The sequence below is a fragment of the Ambystoma mexicanum genome, chromosome 5q (genome assembly GCF_040938575.1).
Source record: "Ambystoma mexicanum isolate Mex_15411 chromosome 5q, UKY_AmexF1_1, whole genome shotgun sequence".
Classification (NCBI taxonomy): Eukaryota; Metazoa; Chordata; class Amphibia; order Caudata; family Ambystomatidae; genus Ambystoma; species Ambystoma mexicanum.
The window spans coordinates 1,152,421,982-1,152,440,653 of record NC_090933.1 but is presented as its reverse complement, the minus strand read 5'-3'; positions in this window follow the sequence as shown (position 1 = coordinate 1,152,440,653).

Genomic DNA, 18,672 nt, shown 5'->3' with positions numbered 1-18,672 from the left:
TAACGGGAGAGAGACACGGGGCATGAGCTGGGGGTGGGGGGCAACAGTAGGGAGACACGGGGCATGAGCGGCGGTGGGGGTAACAGGGGAGAGACACGGGGCATGAGCGGGGGGTGGGGGGCAACAGCAGGGAGACACGAGGCGTGACCGGGGGTGGGGGGCAACAGGAAAGAGACACAGGGCATGAGAGGGGGGTGAGGGGTAACAGGATATAGACACGGGGCATTAGACGGGGCGGGGGTAACAGGAGAGAGACACGGGGCATGAGAGGGGGGTGGGGAGGTAACAGGAGAGAGACACAGGGCATGAGCGGGGGATGGGGCAACAGCTGGGAGACACGGGGCATGAGCGGGGGCTAGGGGGGAACAGCGGAGACATGGAGCATGAGCAGGGGGTGGGGGAACAGGAGAGAGACACGGGGCATGATCAGGGGGTGGGGGTAACAGGAGAGAGACACGGGGCATGAGCGTTGGGTGGAGCAACAGCAGGGAGACAAGGGGTGTGGGGGGCAACAGGAGGGAGACATGGAGCATGAGAGGGGGTAACAGGAGAGAGACACGGGGCATGAGCGTTGGGTGGGGTAACACGAGGGAGACACGGGGCATGATAGTGGGGTGGGGGTAACAGCTGGGAGACACGAGGCATGAGCGGGGGGTGGGGGGCAACAGCAGGGAGACACGGGGCATGATCAGGGGTGGGGGGCCAACAGCAGTGAGCCACGGGGCATGAGAGGGGTGTGGGGGGCAACAGCAGGGAGACACGGGGCATGAGAGGGGTGTGGGGGGCAACAGCAGGGAGACACGGGGCATGAGCAGGGGTGGGGAGTAACAGGGGAGAGACACGGGGCATGAGCTGGGGGTGGGGGGCAACAGCAGGGAGACACGGGGCATGACCAGGGGGTGAGGGGCAACAGGAGAGAGACACAGGGAATGAGAGGGGGGTGGGGGGTAACAGGAGAGAGACACGGGCCATGAGAGGGGAATGGGGGGTAACAGGAGAGAGACACGGGGCATAAGCTGGTGGTGGGGGGCAACAGCAGGGAGACACGGGGCATGAGCAGGGGGTGGGGGGCAACAGGAGAGAGACACAGGGCATGAGAGGGGGGTGGGGGGCAACAGCAGGGAGACATGGGGCATGAGCGGGGGGTGGGGAGTAACATGGGAGAGACACGGGTCATGAGCGGGGGGTGGGGGGCAACAGCAGGGAGACACGGGGCATGACCAGGGGGTGGGGGGCAACAGGAGAGAGACACGGGGCAAGAGAGGGGGGTGGGGGGTAACAGGAGAGAGACACGGGGCATGAGAGGGGGGTGGGGGGTAACAGGAGAGAGACACGGGGCATGAGCCGGGGTGGGGGGGCAACAGCAGGGAGACACGGGGCATGAGCGGGGGGTGGGGGGAACAAGGGAGACACAGGGCATGAGCAGGGGGTGGGGGAACAGGAGAGAGACACAGGGCATGAGAGGGGGGTGGGGGGCAACAGCAGGCATACACGGTGCATGACCGGGGGTGTGGGGAACAGGAGAGATTCACGGGGCATCAGAGGGAGTGGGGGGTAACAGGAGAGAGACATGGGCATGAGAGGGGGTGGGGAGGTAACAGGAGAGAGACACGCGACATGAGCGGGGGTTGCAGGGAACAAGGGAGACACGGGGCATGAGCGGGGGGTGGGGGGCTACAGCAGGGAGACACGGAGCATGACCGGGGGTTGGGGCAACAGGAGAGAGACACGGGGCATGAGCGCGGTGTGGGGGCAACAGTAGGAAGACACGGGGCATGACTTGGGGTGGGGGGGCAACAGGAGAGAGACGCGGGGCATGAGAGGGGGGTGGGGGTAACAGGAGAGAGACATGGGCGTGACCGGGCGTGGGGGGCAACAGGAAGAGACATGGGGCATGAGAGGGGGGTGGGGGGTAACAGGAGAGAGACACAGGGAATGAGACGGGGTGGGGGTAACAGGAGAGAGACACGGGGCATGAGAGGGGGGTGGGGAGGTAACAGGAGAGAGACACAGGGCATGAGCGGGGGGTGGGGGCAACAGCAGGGAGACACGGGGCATGAGAAGGGGCTTGGGGGAACAGCGGAGGCATGGGGCATGAGCACGGGGTGGGGGAACAGGATAGAGACATGGGGCATGATCGGGGGGTGGGGGTAACAGGAGAGAGACACGGGGCATGAGCGTTAGGTGGGGGCAACAGCAGGGAGACACGGGGTGTGGGGGGCAACAGGAGAGAGACACGGGGCATGAGAGGGGGGTAACAGGAGAGAGACACGGGGCATGAGCGTTGGGTGGGGGAACACGAGGGAGACACAGGGCTTGAGAGGGGGGTGGGGGGTAACAGGAGAGAGACACGGGGCATGAGCCGGGGGTGGGGGGCAACAGCAGGGAGACACGAGGCATGAGCGGGGGGTGGGGGGCAACAGCAGAGAGACACGGAGCATGATCAGGGTGGGGGGGCAACAGCAGGGAGACACGGGGCATGAGAGGCGTGTGGGGGGCAACAGCAGGGAGACATGGGGCATGACTGGAGGGTGGGGGGCAACAGGAGAGAGACTTGGGGCATGAGAGGGGGGTGGGGGGTAACAGGAGAGAGACATGGGCGTGACCGGGGGTGGGGGGCAACAGGAAAGAGACACGGGGCAGGAGAGGGGGGTGGGGGTAACAGGAGAGAGACACGGGGCATGTGACGAGGGTGGGGGTAACAGGAGAGAGACACGGGGCATGAGAGGGGGGTGGGGAGGTAACAGGAGAGAGACACGGGGCATGAGCGGGGGGTGTGGGTAACAACAGGGAGACACGGGGCATGAGCGGGGCTAGGGGGGAACAGCGGAGAGACACGGGGCATGAGCGGGTGGTGGGGGGAACAAGGGAGACACGGGGTATGAGCAGGGGGTGGGGGGAACAGGAGAGAGACACGGGGCATGAGAGGGGGGTGGGGGGCAACAGCAGGGATACACGGTGCATGACCGGGGGTGTGGGGAACAGGAGAGAGACACGGGGCATGAGAAGGAGTGGGGGGTAACAGGAGAGAGACATGGGCATGAGACGGGGTGGAGGGGTAACAGGAGAGAGACACGGGGCATGAGCGGGGGTTGCGGGGAACTAGGGAGACACGGGGCATGAGCGGGGGGTGGGGGGAACAGGAGAGAGACACTGGGCATGAGTGGGGGGTGGGGGGCAACAGCAGGGAGACACAGGGCATGACCGGGGGTTGGGGGCAACAGGAGAGAGACACGGGGCATGAGCGGAGTGTGGGGGCAACAGCAGGGAGACACGGGCATGACTGGGGGGGTGGGGGGCAACGGGAGAGAGACACGGGGCATGAGAGGGGGGTGGGGGGTAACAGGAGAGAGACACGGGGCATGAGCGGGGGGTGGGGGGCAACAGCAGGGAGACACGGGGCATGACCGGGGGTGGGGGGTAACATTAGAGAAACACGGGGCATGAGTGGGGGGTGGGGGGCAACAGCAGGGAGACATGGGGCATGACCGGGAGATGGGGGTAACAGGAGAGAGACACGGGGCATGAGCGGGGGGTGGGGGCAACAGGAGAGAGACACAGGGCATGAGAGGGGGTGGGGGGTAACAGGAGAGAGACACGGGGCATGAGAGGGGGGTGGGGGGCAACAGCAGGGAGATACGGGCATGAGCGTTGGGTGGGGGGAACACGAGGGAGACACGGGGCATGAGAGGGGGTGGGGGGTAACAGGAGAGAGACACGGGGCATGAGCAGGGGGTGGGGGGCAACAACAGACAGACACGGGGCATGAGCGGGGGGTGAGGGGCAACAGCAGGGAGACACGGGGCATGCACGGGGAGTGGGGGGCAACAGCAGGGAGACACAGGGCATGAGAGGGGTGTGGGGGGCAACAGCAGGGAGACACGAGGCATGAGCGGGGGTGGGGGGAACAAGGGAGACACGGGCATGAGCGGGGGGTGGGGAGTAACAGGGGAGAGACACGGGGCATGAGCGGGGGGTGTGGGGCAACAGCAGGGAGACACGGGGCATGACCAGGGGGTGAGGGGCAACAGGAGAGAGACACAGGGAATGAGAGGGGGGTGGGGGGTAACAGGAGAGAGACACGGGCCATGAGAGGGGAATGGGGGTAACAGGAGAGAGACACAGGGCATGAGAGGGGGGTGGGTGGGTAACAGGAGAGAGACACGGGCATGAGCCGGGGTTGGGGGGCAACAGCAGGGAGACACTGGGCATGAGCAGGGGATGGGGGGCAACAGGAGAGAGACACGGGGCATGAGAGGGGGGTGGGGGGTAACAGGAGAGAGACATGGGCATGAGAGGGGGCGGGGGGGTAACAGGAGAGAGACACAGGACATGAGCGGGGGGTGGGGGGCAACAGCAGGGAGACAAGGGGCATGAGCGGGGGGTGGGGGGAACAAGGGTGACACGGGGCATGAGCAGGGGGAGGGGGGAACAGGAGAGAGACACGGGGCATGAGAGGGGGGTGAGGGACAACAGCAGGGATACACGGTGCATGACCGGGGGTGTGGGGAACAGGAGAGAGACACAGGGCATGAGAGGGAGTGGGGGGTAACAGGAGAGAGACACGGGGCATGAGAGGGGGGTGAGGGACAACAGCAGGGATACACGGTGCATGACACGGGGTGTGGGGAACAGGAGAGAGACACAGGGCATGAGAGGGAGTGGGGGGTAACAGGAGAGAGACACAGGGCATGTGGGCGGGGTGGGGGGCAACAGCAGGGAGCCACGTGGCATGACCGGGCGGTGGGAGACAACAGCAGGGAGACACGGGGCATGAGCGGGGCTGGGGGTAACAGGGGAGAGACACGGGGAATGATCGGGGGGTGGGGGGCAACAGCAGGGAGACACGGGGCATGATCGGGTGGTGGTGGGCAACAGGAGAGAGACACGGGGCATGAGCGGGGGGTGGGGGCAACAGCAGGGAGACACGGGGCATGACTGTGGGGTGGGGGGCAACAGAAGAGAGACACGGGGCATGAGAGGGGGTGGGGGGTAACAGGAGAGAGACACCGGGCATAAGCGGGGGTTGGGGGGAACAAGGGAGACACGGGGCATGAGCGGGGGTGGGGGCAACAGGAGAGAGACACGGGGCATGAGTGGGGGGTGGGGGCAACAGCAGGGAGACACGGGGCATGACCGGGATATGGGGGATACAGGAGAGAGACACGGGGCATGAGCGGAGGGTGGGGGGCAACAGCAGGGAGACACGGGGCATGATCGAGGGGAGGGGGCAACAGAAGAGAGACACGGGGCATGAGAGGGGGTGGGGGGTAACAGGAGAGAGACACAGGGCATGAGAGGGGGCTGGGGGGCAACAGCAGGGAGACACGTGGCATGAGCATTGGGTGGGGGGAACACAAGGGAGACACGGGGCATGAGCAGGGAGGGTAACAGGAGAGAGACATGGGGCATGAGCATTGGGTGGGGGCAACAGCAGGGAGACACGGGGGTGGGGGGCAACAGGAGAGAGACAGGGGGCTTGAAAGGGGGGTGTGGGGCAACAGCAGGGAGACACGGGGCATGACCAGGGGGTGGGGGGAAACAGGAGAGAGACATGGGGCATGAGCGGGGGGTGGGGGGAACAAGGGAGGCACGGGGCATGAGCAGGGGGAGGGGGGAACAGGAGAGAGACACGGGGCATTAGAGGGGCGGGGGGGTAACAGGAGAGAGACACGGGGCGTGAGCGGCGGGTGGGGGAACAGGGGAGACACAGGGCATGAGCGGGGGTGAGGGGAACAGGAGAGAGACACGGGGCAAGAGCGGGGGGTGGGGGCAACATCAGGGAGACACGGGGCATGACCGGGGGGTTGGGGGCAACAGGAGAGAGACACGGGGCATGAATGGTGGGTGGGGGCAACAGCAGGGAGACACGGGGCATGACCGGGATATGGGGGATACAGGAGAGAGACACGGGGCATGAGCGGAGGGTGGGGGGCAACAGCAGGGAGATACGGTGCATGATCGAGGGGAGGGGGGCAACAGAAGAGAGACACGGGGCATGAGAGGGGGTGGGGGGTAACAGGAGAGAGACACAGGGCATGAGAGGGGGTGGGGGCAACAGCAGGGAGACACGGGGGTGGGGGGCAACAGGAGAGAGACACAGGGCTTGAAAGGGGGGTGTGTGGCAACAGCAGGGAGACACGGGGCATGACCAGGGGGTGGGGGGCAACAGGAGAGAGACATGGGGCATGAGAGGGGGGTGGGGGGTAACAGGAGAGAGACACAGGGCATGAGAGGGGGGTGGGTGGGTAACAGGAGAGAGACACGGGGCATGAGCCGGGGTTGGGGGGCAACAGCAGGGAGACACTGGGCATGAGCAGGGGGTGGGGGGCAACAGGAGAGAGACACGGGGCATGAGAGGGGGGTGGGGAGTAACAGGAGAGAGACATGGGCATGAGAGGGGGCGGGGGGGTAACAGGAGAGAGACACAGGACATGAGCGGGGGGTGGGGGGCAACAGCAGGGAGACAAGGGGCATGAGCGGGGGGTGGGGGGAACAAGGGAGACACGGGGCATGAGCAGGGGGAGGGGGGAACAGGAGAGAGACACGGGGCATTAGAGGGGGGTGAGGGACAACAGCAGGGATACACGGTGCATGACCGGGGGTGTGGGGAACAGGAGAGAGACACAGGGCATGAGAGGGAGTGGGGGGTAACAGGAGAGAGACACGGGGCATGAGAGGGGGGTGAGGGACAACAGCAGGGATACACGGTGCATGACACGGGGTGTGGGGAACAGGAGAGAGACACAGGGCATGAGAGGGAGTGGGGGGTAACAGGAGAGAGACACAGGGCATGTGGGCGGGGTGGGGGGCAACAGCAGGGAGCCACGTGGCATGACCGGGCGGTGGGAGACAACAGCAGGGAGACACAGGGCATGAGCGGGGGTGGGGGTAACAGGGGAGAGACACGGGGCATGATCGTGGGGTGGGGGGCAACAGCAGGGAGACACGGGGCATGATCGGGTGGTGGTGGGCAACAGGAGAGAGACACGGGGCATGAGCGGGGGGTGGGGGGCAACAGCAGGGAGACACGTGGCATGACTGTGGGGTGGGGGGCAACAGGAGAGAGACACGGGGCATGAGCGGGGGTGGGGGCTACATCAGGGAGACACCGGGCATGAGCGGGGGTTGGGGGGAACAAGGGAGACACGGGGCATGAGCGGGGGTGGGGGCAACAGGAGAGAGACACGGGGCATGAGCGGGGGTGGGGGGCAACAGCAGCGAGACACGGAGCATGACCGGGGGTTGGGGGCAACAGGAGAGAGACACGGGGCATGAGCGTGGGGTGGGGGGCAACAGCAGGGAGACACGGGGCATGAGCGTTGGGTGGGGGCAACAGAAGAGAGACACGGGGCATGACCGGGGGGTTGGGGGCAACAGGAGAGAGACACAGGGCATGAGCGGGGGGTGGGCGGCAACAGCAGGGAGACATGGGGCATGATCAGGGGGTGGGGGGCAACAGGAGAGAGACACGGGGCATGAGAGGGGGGCGGGGGGTAACAGGAGAGAGACACGGGGCATGAGAGGGGGTGGGGGGTAACAGGAGAGAGACACAGGGCATGAGAGGGGGGCGGGGGGGTAACAGGAGAGAGACACGGGGCGTGAGCGGCGGGTGGGGGAACAGGGGAGACACAGGGCATGAGCGGGGGTGAGGGGAACAGGAGAGAGACACGGGGCAAGAGCGGGGGGTGGGGGCAACATCAGGGAGACACGGGGCATGACCGGGGGGTTGGGGGCAACAGGAGAGAGACACGGGGCATGAGTGGGGGGTGGGGGCAACAGCAGGGAGACACGGGGCATGACCGGGATATGGGGGATACAGGAGAGAGACACGGGGCATGAGCGGAGGGTGGGGGGCAACAGCAGGGAGATACGGTGCATGATCGAGGGGAGGGGGGCAACAGGAGAGAGACAGGTAACAGGAGAGAGACACGGGGCATGAGCGGGTGTTGGGGGGCAACAGCTGGGAGACACGGGGAATGACAGTGGGGTGGGGGGCAACAGGAGAGAGACACGGGGCATGAGAGGGTGTGGGGGATAACAGGAGAGAGACACGGGGCATGAGAGGGGGGTGGTGGGCAACAGCAGGGAGACACGGGGCATGAGCAGGGGGTGGGGGGAACACAAGGGAGACACGGGGCATGAGAGCGGGGTGGGGGGTAACAGGAGAGAGACACGGGGCATGAGCGGGGGTTGGGGGGCAACAGCTGGGAGACACGGGGCATGACCGTGGGGTGGGGGGCAACAGGAGAGAGACACGGGGCATGAGAGGGTGTGGGGGATAACAGGAGAGAGACACGGGGCATGAGAGGGGGGTGGGGGCAACACCAGGGAGACACAGGGCATAAGCAGGGGTGGTGGATAACAGGAGAGAGACACAGGGCATGAGAGGAGGGTGGTGGGCAACAGCAGGGAGACACGGGCCATGAGCAGGGGGTGGGGGGAACACAAGGGAGACACGGGGCATGAGAGCGGGGTGGGGGGCAACAGGAGAGTGACACGGGGCATGAGAGGGGCATTTGGGGTAACAGGAGAGAGACACAGGGCATGAGAGGGGGGTGGGGGGGTAACGGAGAGAGACACGCGGTATGAGCGGGGGTTGGGGGGAAACAGCAGAGAGACACGGGGCATGATCGGGGGTGGGGCAACAGGAGAGAGACACGGGGCATGAGAGGGGGGTGGGGGGTAAGAGGAGAGAGGCATGGGGCATGAGCAGGGGGTGGGGGTCAACAGCAGGGAGACACAGGGCATGAGCGGGGGGTGGGGGAAACATGAGGGAGACAAGGGGCATGAGAGGGGGATAACAGGAGAGATATACGGGGCATGAGCGGGGGGTGAGGGGCAACAGCAGGGAGACACGGGGCATTGCGGGGGCAACAGGAGAAAGACACGGGGCACGAGCGGGGGTGGGGGGTAACAGGATAGACACGAGGCATAAGCGGGGGGTGGGGGAAGAGGAGAGAGACACAGGGCATGAGCGGAGGGTGGGGGGCAACAGCAGGGAGGCACAGGGCATGACCGGGGGGTGGGGGGCAACAGGAGAGAGACACGGAGCATGAGCAGGGGGCAACAGCAGGGAGACACGGGGCATGAGCGGGAGACAACAGCAGGGAGACACGGGGCATGACCGGGGGGTGGGGGGTAACAGGAGAGAGACACTGGGCATGAGCGGGGGGTGGGGGGCAACAGGCGGGAGACACGGGGCATGAGAGGGGGGTGGGGGGAACAGGAGAGAGACACGGGGCATGAGCGGGGGTGGGGGCAACAGCTGAAAGGCACGGGCATGACCGGGGGGTGGATGCAACAGGAGAGAGACTCGGCGCATGAGAGGGCGTGGGGGGTAACAGGAGAGAGACACGGGGCATGAGAGGGGGGTGGGGGGCAACAGCAGGGAGACACGGGGCATGAGCGGGGGGTGGGGGAACACAAGGGAGGCACGGGGCATGAGAGCGAGGTGGGGGTAACAGGAGAGAGACACGGGGCATGAGCGGGGGGTGGGGGGCAACAGCAGGGAGACACAGGGCATGACCGGAGGGTGGGTGGCAACAGCAGGGAGACACGGGGCATGAGCGGGGGTTGGGGGGTAACAGGGGAGAGACACGGGGCATGAGTGGGGGGTGGGGGGCAACAGCAGGGAGACACAGGGCATGACCAGGGGGTGGGGAGCAACAGGAGAGAGACATGGGGCATGAGACGGGGTGGGGGGGCAACAGGAGAGAGACACGGGGCATGAGAGGGTGGTGGGGGTAACAGGAGAGAGACACGGGCATGAGAGGGGGTGGAGGGGTAACAGCAGAGAGACACGGGGCATGAGAGGGGGGTTTGGAGCAACTGCAGGGAGACACAGGGCATGAGCGGGGGGTGGGGGGCAACAGCAGGGAGACACGGGGCATGACCGGACGGTGGGTGGCAACAGCAGGGAGACACGGGGCATGAGCGGGGGTTGGGGGGTAACAGGGGAGAGACACGGGGCATGAGTGGGGGTGGGGGGCAACAGCAGGGAGACACAGGGCATGACCAGGGGGTGGGGAGGCAACAGGAGAGAGACACAGGGCATGAGAGGGGGTGGGGGGCAACAGGAGAGAGACAAAGGGCATGAGCGGGGGTGGAGGGCAACAGGGAGAAACGGGGCATGACCGGGGGGTCGGGGGCAACAGGAGAGAGACACTGGGCATGAGAGGGGGGTGGGGAGTAACAGGAGAGAGACACGGGGCATGAGCGGGGGGTGCGGGCAACATGAGAGAGACACAGGGCATGAGTGGGGGGTGGGAGGCAACAGCAGGGAGACACAGGGCATGAGCGGGGGGTGGGGGAACACGAGGGAGACACGGGGCATGAGAGGGGGTGGGGGGGTAACAGGAGAGAGACAGGGGGCATGACCGGGGGGTGAGGGGCAACAGAAGGGAGACATGGGGCATGACCGGGGGTGGGGGGCAACAGGAGAGTGACACGGGGCATGAGAGGGGCATTTGGGGTAACAGGAGAGAGACACAGGGCATGAGAGGGGGGTGGGGGGTAACGGAGAGAGACACGGGTATGAGCGGGGGGTGGGGGGAAACAGCAGAGAGACACGGGGCATGCTCGGGGGTGGGGGCAACAGGAGAGAGACACGGGGCATGAGAGGGGGGTGGGGGTAACAGGAGAGAGACACGGGGCATGAGCGGGGGTTGGGGGCAACAGCAGGGAGACATGGGGCATGATCGGGGGTGAGGGTTAACAGCAGGGAGACACGGTGCATGACACGGGGTGTGGGGAACAGGAGAGAGACACAGGGCATGAGAGGGAGTGGGGGGTAACAGGAGAGAGACACAGGGCATGTGGGCGGGGTGGGGGGCAACAGCAGGGAGCCACGTGGCATGACCGGGCGGTGGGAGACAACAGCAGGGAGACACGGGGCATGAGCGGGGGTGGGGGTAACAGGGGAGAGACACGGGGCATGATCGTGGGGTGGGGGGCAACAGCAGGGAGACACGGGGCATGATCGGGTGGTGGTGGGCAACAGGAGAGAGACACGGGGCATGAGCGGGGGGTGGGGGGCAACAGCAGGGAGACACGGGGCATGACTGTGGGGTGGGGGGCAACAGGAGAGAGACACGGGGCATGAGCGGGGGTGGGGGGCTACATCAGGGAGACACCGGGCATGAGCGGGGGTTGGGGGGAACAAGGGAGACACGGGGCATGAGCGGGGGTGGGGGCAACAGGAGAGAGACACGGGGCATGAGCGGGGGTGGGGGGCAACAGCAGCGAGACACGGAGCATGACCGGGGGTTGGGGGCAACAGGAGAGAGACACCGGGCATGAGCGTGGGGTGGGGGGCAACAGCAGGGAGACACGGGGCATGAGCGTTGGGTGGGGGCAACAGAAGAGAGACACGGGGCATGACCGGGGGGTTGGGGGCAACAGGAGAGAGACACAGGGCATGAGCGGGGGGTGGGCGGCAACAGCAGGGAGACACGGGGCATGATCAGGGGGTGGGGGGCAACAGGAGAGAGACACGGGGCATGAGAGGGGGGCGGGGGGTAACAGGAGAGAGACACGGGGCATGAGAGGGGGTGGGGGGTAACAGGAGAGAGACACAGGGCATGAGAGGGGGCGGGGGGGTAACAGGAGAGAGACACGGGGCGTGAGCGGCGGGTGGGGGAACAGGGGAGACACAGGGCATGAGCGGGGGTGAGGGGAACAGGAGAGAGACACGGGGCAAGAGCGGGGGTGGGGGCAACATCAGGGAGACACGGGGCATGACCGGGGGGTTGGGGGCAACAGGAGAGAGACACGGGGCATGAGTGGGGGGTGGGGGCAACAGCAGGGAGACACGGGGCATGACCGGGATATGGGGGATACAGGAGAGAGACACGGGGCATGAGCGGAGGGTGGGGGGCAACAGCAGGGAGATACGGTGCATGATCGAGGGGAGGGGGGCAACAGGAGAGAGACAGGTAACAGGAGAGAGACACGGGGCATGAGCGGGTGTTGGGGGGCAACAGCTGGGAGACACGGGGAATGACAGTGGGGTGGGGGGCAACACGAGAGAGACATGGGGCATGAGAGGGTGTGGGGGATAACAGGAGAGAGACACGGGGCATGAGAGGGGGGTGGTGGGCAACAGCAGGGAGACACGGGGCATGAGCAGGGGGTGGGGGGAACACAAGGGAGACACGGGGCATGAGAGCGGGGTGGGGGGTAACAGGAGAGAGACACGGGGCATGAGCGGGGGTGTGGGGGCAACAGCTGGGAGACACGGGGCATGACCGTGGGGTGGGGGGCAACAGGAGAGAGACACGGGGCATGAGAGGGTGTGGGGGATAACAGGAGAGAGACACGGGGCATGAGAGGGGGGTGGGGGGCAACACCAGGGAGACACAGGGCATAAGCAGGGGTGGGGGATAACAGGAGAGAGACACAGGGCATGAGAGGAGGGTGGTGGGCAACAGCAGGGAGACACGGGCCATGAGCAGGGGGTGGGGGGAACACAAGGGAGACACGGGGCATGAGAGCGGGGTGGGGGGCAACAGGAGAGTGACACGGGGCATGAGAGGGGCATTTGGGGTAACAGGAGAGAGACACAGGGCATGAGAGGGGGGTGGGGGGGTAACGGAGAGAGACACACGGTATGAGCGGGGGTTGGGGGGAAACAGCAGAGAGACACGGGGCATGATCGGGTGTGGGGCAACAGGAGAGAGACACGGGGCATGAGAGGGGGGTGGGGGGTAAGAGGAGAGAGGCATGGGGCATGAGCAGGGGGTGGGGGTCAACAGCAGGGAGACACAGGGCATGAGCGGGGGGGTGGGGGAAACATGAGGGAGACAAGGGGCATGAGAGGGGGATAACAGGAGAGATATACGGGGCATGAGCGGGGGTGAGGGGCAACAGCAGGGAGACACGGGGCATTGCGGGGGCAACAGGAGAAAGACACGGGGCACGAGCGGGGATGGGGGGTAACAGGATAGACACGAGGCATAAGCGGGGGGTGGGGGAACAGGAGAGAGACACAGGGCATGAGCAGAGGGTGGGGGGAAACAGCAGGGAGGCACAGGGCATGACCGGGGGGTGGGGGGCAACAGGAGAGAGACACGGAGCATGAGCAGGGGGCAACAGCAGGGAGACACGGGCATGAGCGGGAGACAACAGCAGGGAGACACGGGGCATGACCGGGGGGTGGGGGGTAACAGGAGAGAGACACTGGGCATGAGCGGGGGGTGGGGGGCAACAGGCGGGAGACACGGGGCATGAGAGGGGGGTGGGGGGAACAGGAGAGAGACACGGGGCATGAGCGGGGGTGGGGGCAACAGCTGAAAGGCACGGGCATGACCGGGGGGTGGAGGGCAACAGGAGAGAGACTCGGCGCATGAGAGGGCGTGGGGGGTAACAGGAGAGAGACACGGGGCATGAGAGGGGGGTGGGGGGCAACAGCAGGGAGACACGGGGCATGAGCGGGGGGTGGGGGAACACAAGGGAGGCACGGGGCATGAGAGCGAGGTGGGGGTAACAGGAGAGAGACACGGGGCATGAGCGGGGGGTGGGGGGCAACACCAGGGAGACACGGGGCATGAGCGGGGGAGGGGGGCAACAGCAGGGAGACACGGGGCATGACCGGAGGGTGGGTGGCAACAGCAGGGAGACACGGGGCATGAGCGGGGGTGGGGGGTAACAGGGGAGAGACACGGGGCATGAGTGGGGGGTGGGGGGCAACAGCAGGGAGACACAGGGCATGACCAGGGGGTGGGGAGCAACAGGAGAGAGACACGGGGCATGAGACGGGGTGGGGGGGCAACAGGAGAGAGACACAGGGCATGAGAGGGTGGTGGGGGTAACAGGAGAGAGACACGGGCATGAGAGGGGGTGGAGGGGTAACAGCAGAGAGACACGGGGCATGAGAGGGGGGTTTGGAGCAACTGCAGGGAGACACAGGGCATGAGCGGGGGGTGGGGGGCAACAGCAGGGAGACACGGGGCATGAACGGACGGTGGGTGGCAACAGCAGGGAGACACGGGGCAGAGCAGGGGTTGGGGGGTAACAGGGGAGAGACACGGGGCATGAGTGGGGGGTGGGGGGCAACAACAGGGAGACACAGGGCATGACCAGGGGGTGGGGAGGCAACAGGAGAGAGACACAGGGCATGAGAGGGGGTGGGGGGCAACAGGAGAGAGACAAAGGGCATGAGCGGGGTGGAGGGCAACAGGGAGAAACGGGGCATGACCGGGGGGTCGGGGGCAACAGGAGAGAGACACTGGGCATGAGAGGGGGGTGGGGAGTAACAGGAGAGAGACACGGGGCATGAGCGGGGGGTGCGGGCAACATGAGAGAGACACAGGGCATGAGTGGGGGGTGGGAGGCAACAGCAGGGAGACACAGGGCATGAGCGGGGGGTGGGGGAACACGAGGGAGACACGGGGCATGAGAGGGGGTGGGGGGGTAACAGGAGAGAGACAGGGGGCATGACCGCGGGGTGAGGGGCAACAGAAGGGAGACATGGGGCATGACCGGGGGTGGGGGGCAACAGGAGAGTGACACGGGGCATGAGAGGGGCATTTGGGGTAACAGGAGAGAGACACAGGGCATGAGAGGGGGGTGAGGGGTAACGGAGAGAGACACGGGTATGAGCGGGGGGTGGGGGGAAACAGCAGAGAGACACGGGGCATGCTCGGGGGTGGGGGCAACAGGAGAGAGACACGGGGCATGAGAGGGGGGTGGGGGTAACAGGAGAGAGACACGGGGCATGAGCGGGGGTTGGGGGCAACAGCAGGGAGACATGGGGCATGATCGGGGGTGGGGGTTAACAGCAGGGAGACACGGGGCATGAGCGGGGGGGTGGGGGAAACATGAGGGAGACACGGGGCATGAGAAGGGGGTGGGGGTAACAGGAGAGAGATACGGGGCATGAGCGGGGGGTGAGGGGCAACAGCAGGGAGACACGGGGCATTGCGGGGGCAACAGGAGAAAGACACGGGGCACGAGCGGGGGGTGGGGGGTAACAGGAGAGACACGAGGCATAAGTGGGGGTTGGGGGAACGGGAGAGAGACAGAGGGCATGAGCGGAGGGTGGGGGGCAACAGCAGGGAGACAGAGGGCATGACCGGGGGGTGGTGGGCAACAGGAGAGAGACACGGAGCATGAGCAGGGGGCAACAGCAGGGAGACACGGGGCATGAGCGGGAGGCAACAGCAGGGAGACACGGGGCATGACCGGGGGGTGGGGGGTAACAGGAGAGAGACACTGGGCATGAGCGGGGGGTGGGGGGCAACACCAGGGAGACACGGGGCATGGGGGGGGTGGGGGGCAACAGCAGGGAGACACGGGGCATGACCGGAGGGTGTGTGGCAACAGCAGGAAGACACGGGGCATGAGCGGGGGTTGGGGGGTAACAGGGGAGAGACACAGGGCATGAGTGGGGGGTGGGGGGCAACAGCAGGGAGACACAGGGCATGACCAGGGGTTGGGGGGCAACAGGAGAGAGACACGGGGCATGAGACAGGGTAGGGGTGCAACAGGAGAGAGACACGGGGCATGAGCAGGGGGAGGAGGGAACACAAGGGAGACACGGGCATGAGAGCGGGGTGGGGGTAACAGGAGAGAGACACGGGGCATGAGCGTGGGGTGGGGGGCAACACCAGGGAGACATGGGGCATGATCAGGGGTGGGGGCAACAGCAGGGAGACACGGGGCATGACCGGACGGTGGGTGGCAACAGCACTGAGACACGGGGCATGAGCGGGGGTTGGGGGGTAACAGGGGAGAGACACGGGGCATGAGTGGGGGGTGGGGGGCAACAACAGGGAGACACAGGGCATGACCAGGGGGTGGGGAGGCAACAGGAGAGAGACACAGGGCATGAGAGGGGGTGGGGGGCAACAGGAGAGAGACAAGGGGCATGAGTGTGGGTGGGGGGCTACATGGAGAAACGGGGCATGACCGGGGGGTGGGGGGCAACAGGAGAGAGACACTGGGCATGAGAGGGGGGTGGGGAGTAACAGGAGAGAGACACGGGGCATGAGCGGGGGTGCGGGCAACATGAGAGAGACACAGGGCATGAGCGGGGGTGGGGGGTAACAGGAGAGAGACACGGGGCATGACCGGGGGGCGAGGGGCAACAGAAGGGAGACATGGGGCATGACCGGCGGTGGGGGGCAAAAGGAGAGTGACACGGGGCATGAGAGGGGTGTTTGGGGTAACAGGAGAGAGACACGGGGCATGAGAGGGGGGTGAGCGGCAACAGGAGAGAGACACAGGGCATGACAGGAGGCTGGGGGGTAACAGGAGAGAGACACGGGGCATGACCGGGGGGTGGGGGGCAACAGGAGGGAGACACGGGGCATGACTGGTGGGTGGGGGGGGCAACAGCGAGACACGGGGCATGAGCGGGGGCAACAGCAGGGAGACACGGGGCATGAGCGGGGGGCAACAACAGGGAGACACGGGGCATGACCGGGGGCGGGGGGAAAACAAGGGAGACACGGGGCATGAGAGGGGGATGGGGGGTAACAGAAGAGAGACACGGGGCATGAGCAGGGGGTGGGGGACAACAGGAGGGAGACATGGGGCATGACTGGTGGGTGGGGGGCAACAGGGAGACATGGGGCATGACCGGGGGGTGGGGGGCAACAGGAGAGAGACACGGAGCATGAGGGGGGCAACAGCAGGGAGACACGGGGCATGAGCGGGGGGCAACAACAGGGAGACACGGGGCATGACCGGGGGGTGGGGGGTAACAGGAGAGAGACACGGGGCATGAGCGGGGGGTGGGGGGCAACAGGAGGGAGACACGGGGAATGAGAGGGGGGTGGGGGGTAACAGGAGAGACACGGGGCATGACCGGGGGGTAGTGGGCAATAGAAGGGAGACACGGGGGATGACCGGGGGGTGGGGGGCAGCAGAAGAGAGACACGGGGCATGAGAGGGGGGTGGGGGGTAACAGAAGAGAGACACGGGGCATGAGCGGGGGGTGGGGGGAAACACAGAGAGACACGGGGCATGATTGGGGTGGGGGGCAACAGGAGAGAGACACGGGGCATGAGAGGGGGTGGGGGTAACAGGAGAGAGACATGGGGCATGAGCAGGGGGTGGGGAGCAACAGCAGGGAGACATGGGGCATGAGTGGGGGGTGGGGGGTAACAGCAGGGAGACACGGGGCATGAGCGGGGGGTGGGGGAAACATGAGGGAGACACGGGGTTTGAGAGGGGGGTGGGGGGTAACAGGAGAGAGACACGGGGCATGAGCGGGGGTGAGGGGCAACAGCAGGGGAGACACGGGGCATGAGCGGGGCAACAGGAGAAAGACACGGGGCACGAGCGGGGGTGGGGTGTAACAGGAGAGACACGAGGCATAAGCGTGGGTGGGAGAACAGGAGAGAGACACAGGGCATGAGCGGGGGTGGGGGGAACACGAGGGAGACACGGGGCATGAGAGCGGGGTGGGGGTAACAAGAGAGAGACACGGGGCATGAACGGGGGTGGGGGGCAACAGCAGGGAGACACGGGGCATGACCGGGGGGTGGGGGGCAACAGGAGAGAGACACGGGGCATGGGAGGGGTGTGGGGGTAACATGAGAGAGACACGGAGCATGAGCGGGGTGTGGGGGGTAACAGGAGACAGACCCGGGGCATGACTGGTGGGTGGGGGGCAACAGGGAGACACGGGGCATGAGCGGGGGGCAACAACAGGGAGACACGGGGCATGACTGGGGGGTGGGGGGCAACAGGAGAGAGACACATGGCATGAGAGGGGGGTGGGGCTAACAGGAGAGAGACATGGAGCATGAGCGGGGTGTGGGGGGTAACAGGAGACAGACCCGGGGCATGAGCGGGGGTGGGGGGCAACAGCAGGGAGACACGGGGCATGACCGGGGGCGGGGGGAAAACAAGGGAGACACGGGGCATGAGAGGGGGATGGGGGGTAACAGAAGAGAGACACGGGGCATGAGCAGGGGGTGGGGGGCAACAGGAGGGAGACAAGGGGCATGAGCGGGGGGTGGGGGGCAACAGGAGGGAGACACGGGGAATGAGAGGGGGGTGGGGGGTAACAGGAGAGACACGGGGCATGACCGGGGGGTAGTGGGCAACAGAAGGGAGACACGGGGCATGACCGGGGGGTGGGGGGCAGCAGAAGAGAGACACGGGGCATGACCGGGGGGTGGGGGGCAGCAGATGAGAGACACGGGGCATGAGAGGGGGGTGGGGGGTAACAGAAGAGAGACACGGGGCATGAGCGGGGGGTGGGGGAAACACAGAGAGACACGGGGCATGATTGGGGTGGGGGGCAACAGGAGAGAGACACGGGGCATGAGAGGGGGTGGGGGGTAACAGGAGAGAGACATGGGGCATGAGCAGGGGGTGGGGAGCAACAGCAGGGAGACATGGGGCATGAGTGGGGGGTGGGGGGTAACAGCAGGGAGACACGGGGCATGAGCGGGGGGTGGGGGAAACATGAGGGAGACACGGGGCTTGAGAGGGGGGTGGGGGGTAACAGGAGAGAGACACGGGGCATGAGCGGGGGTGAGGGGCAACAGCAGGGAGACACGGGGCATGAGCGGGGCAACAGGAGAAAGACACGGGGCACGAGCGGGGGTGGGGTGTAACAGGAGAGACACGAGGCATAAGCCGTGGGTGGGAGAACAGGAGAGAGACACAGGGCATGAGCGGGGGTGGGGGAACACGAGGGAGACACGGGGCATGAGA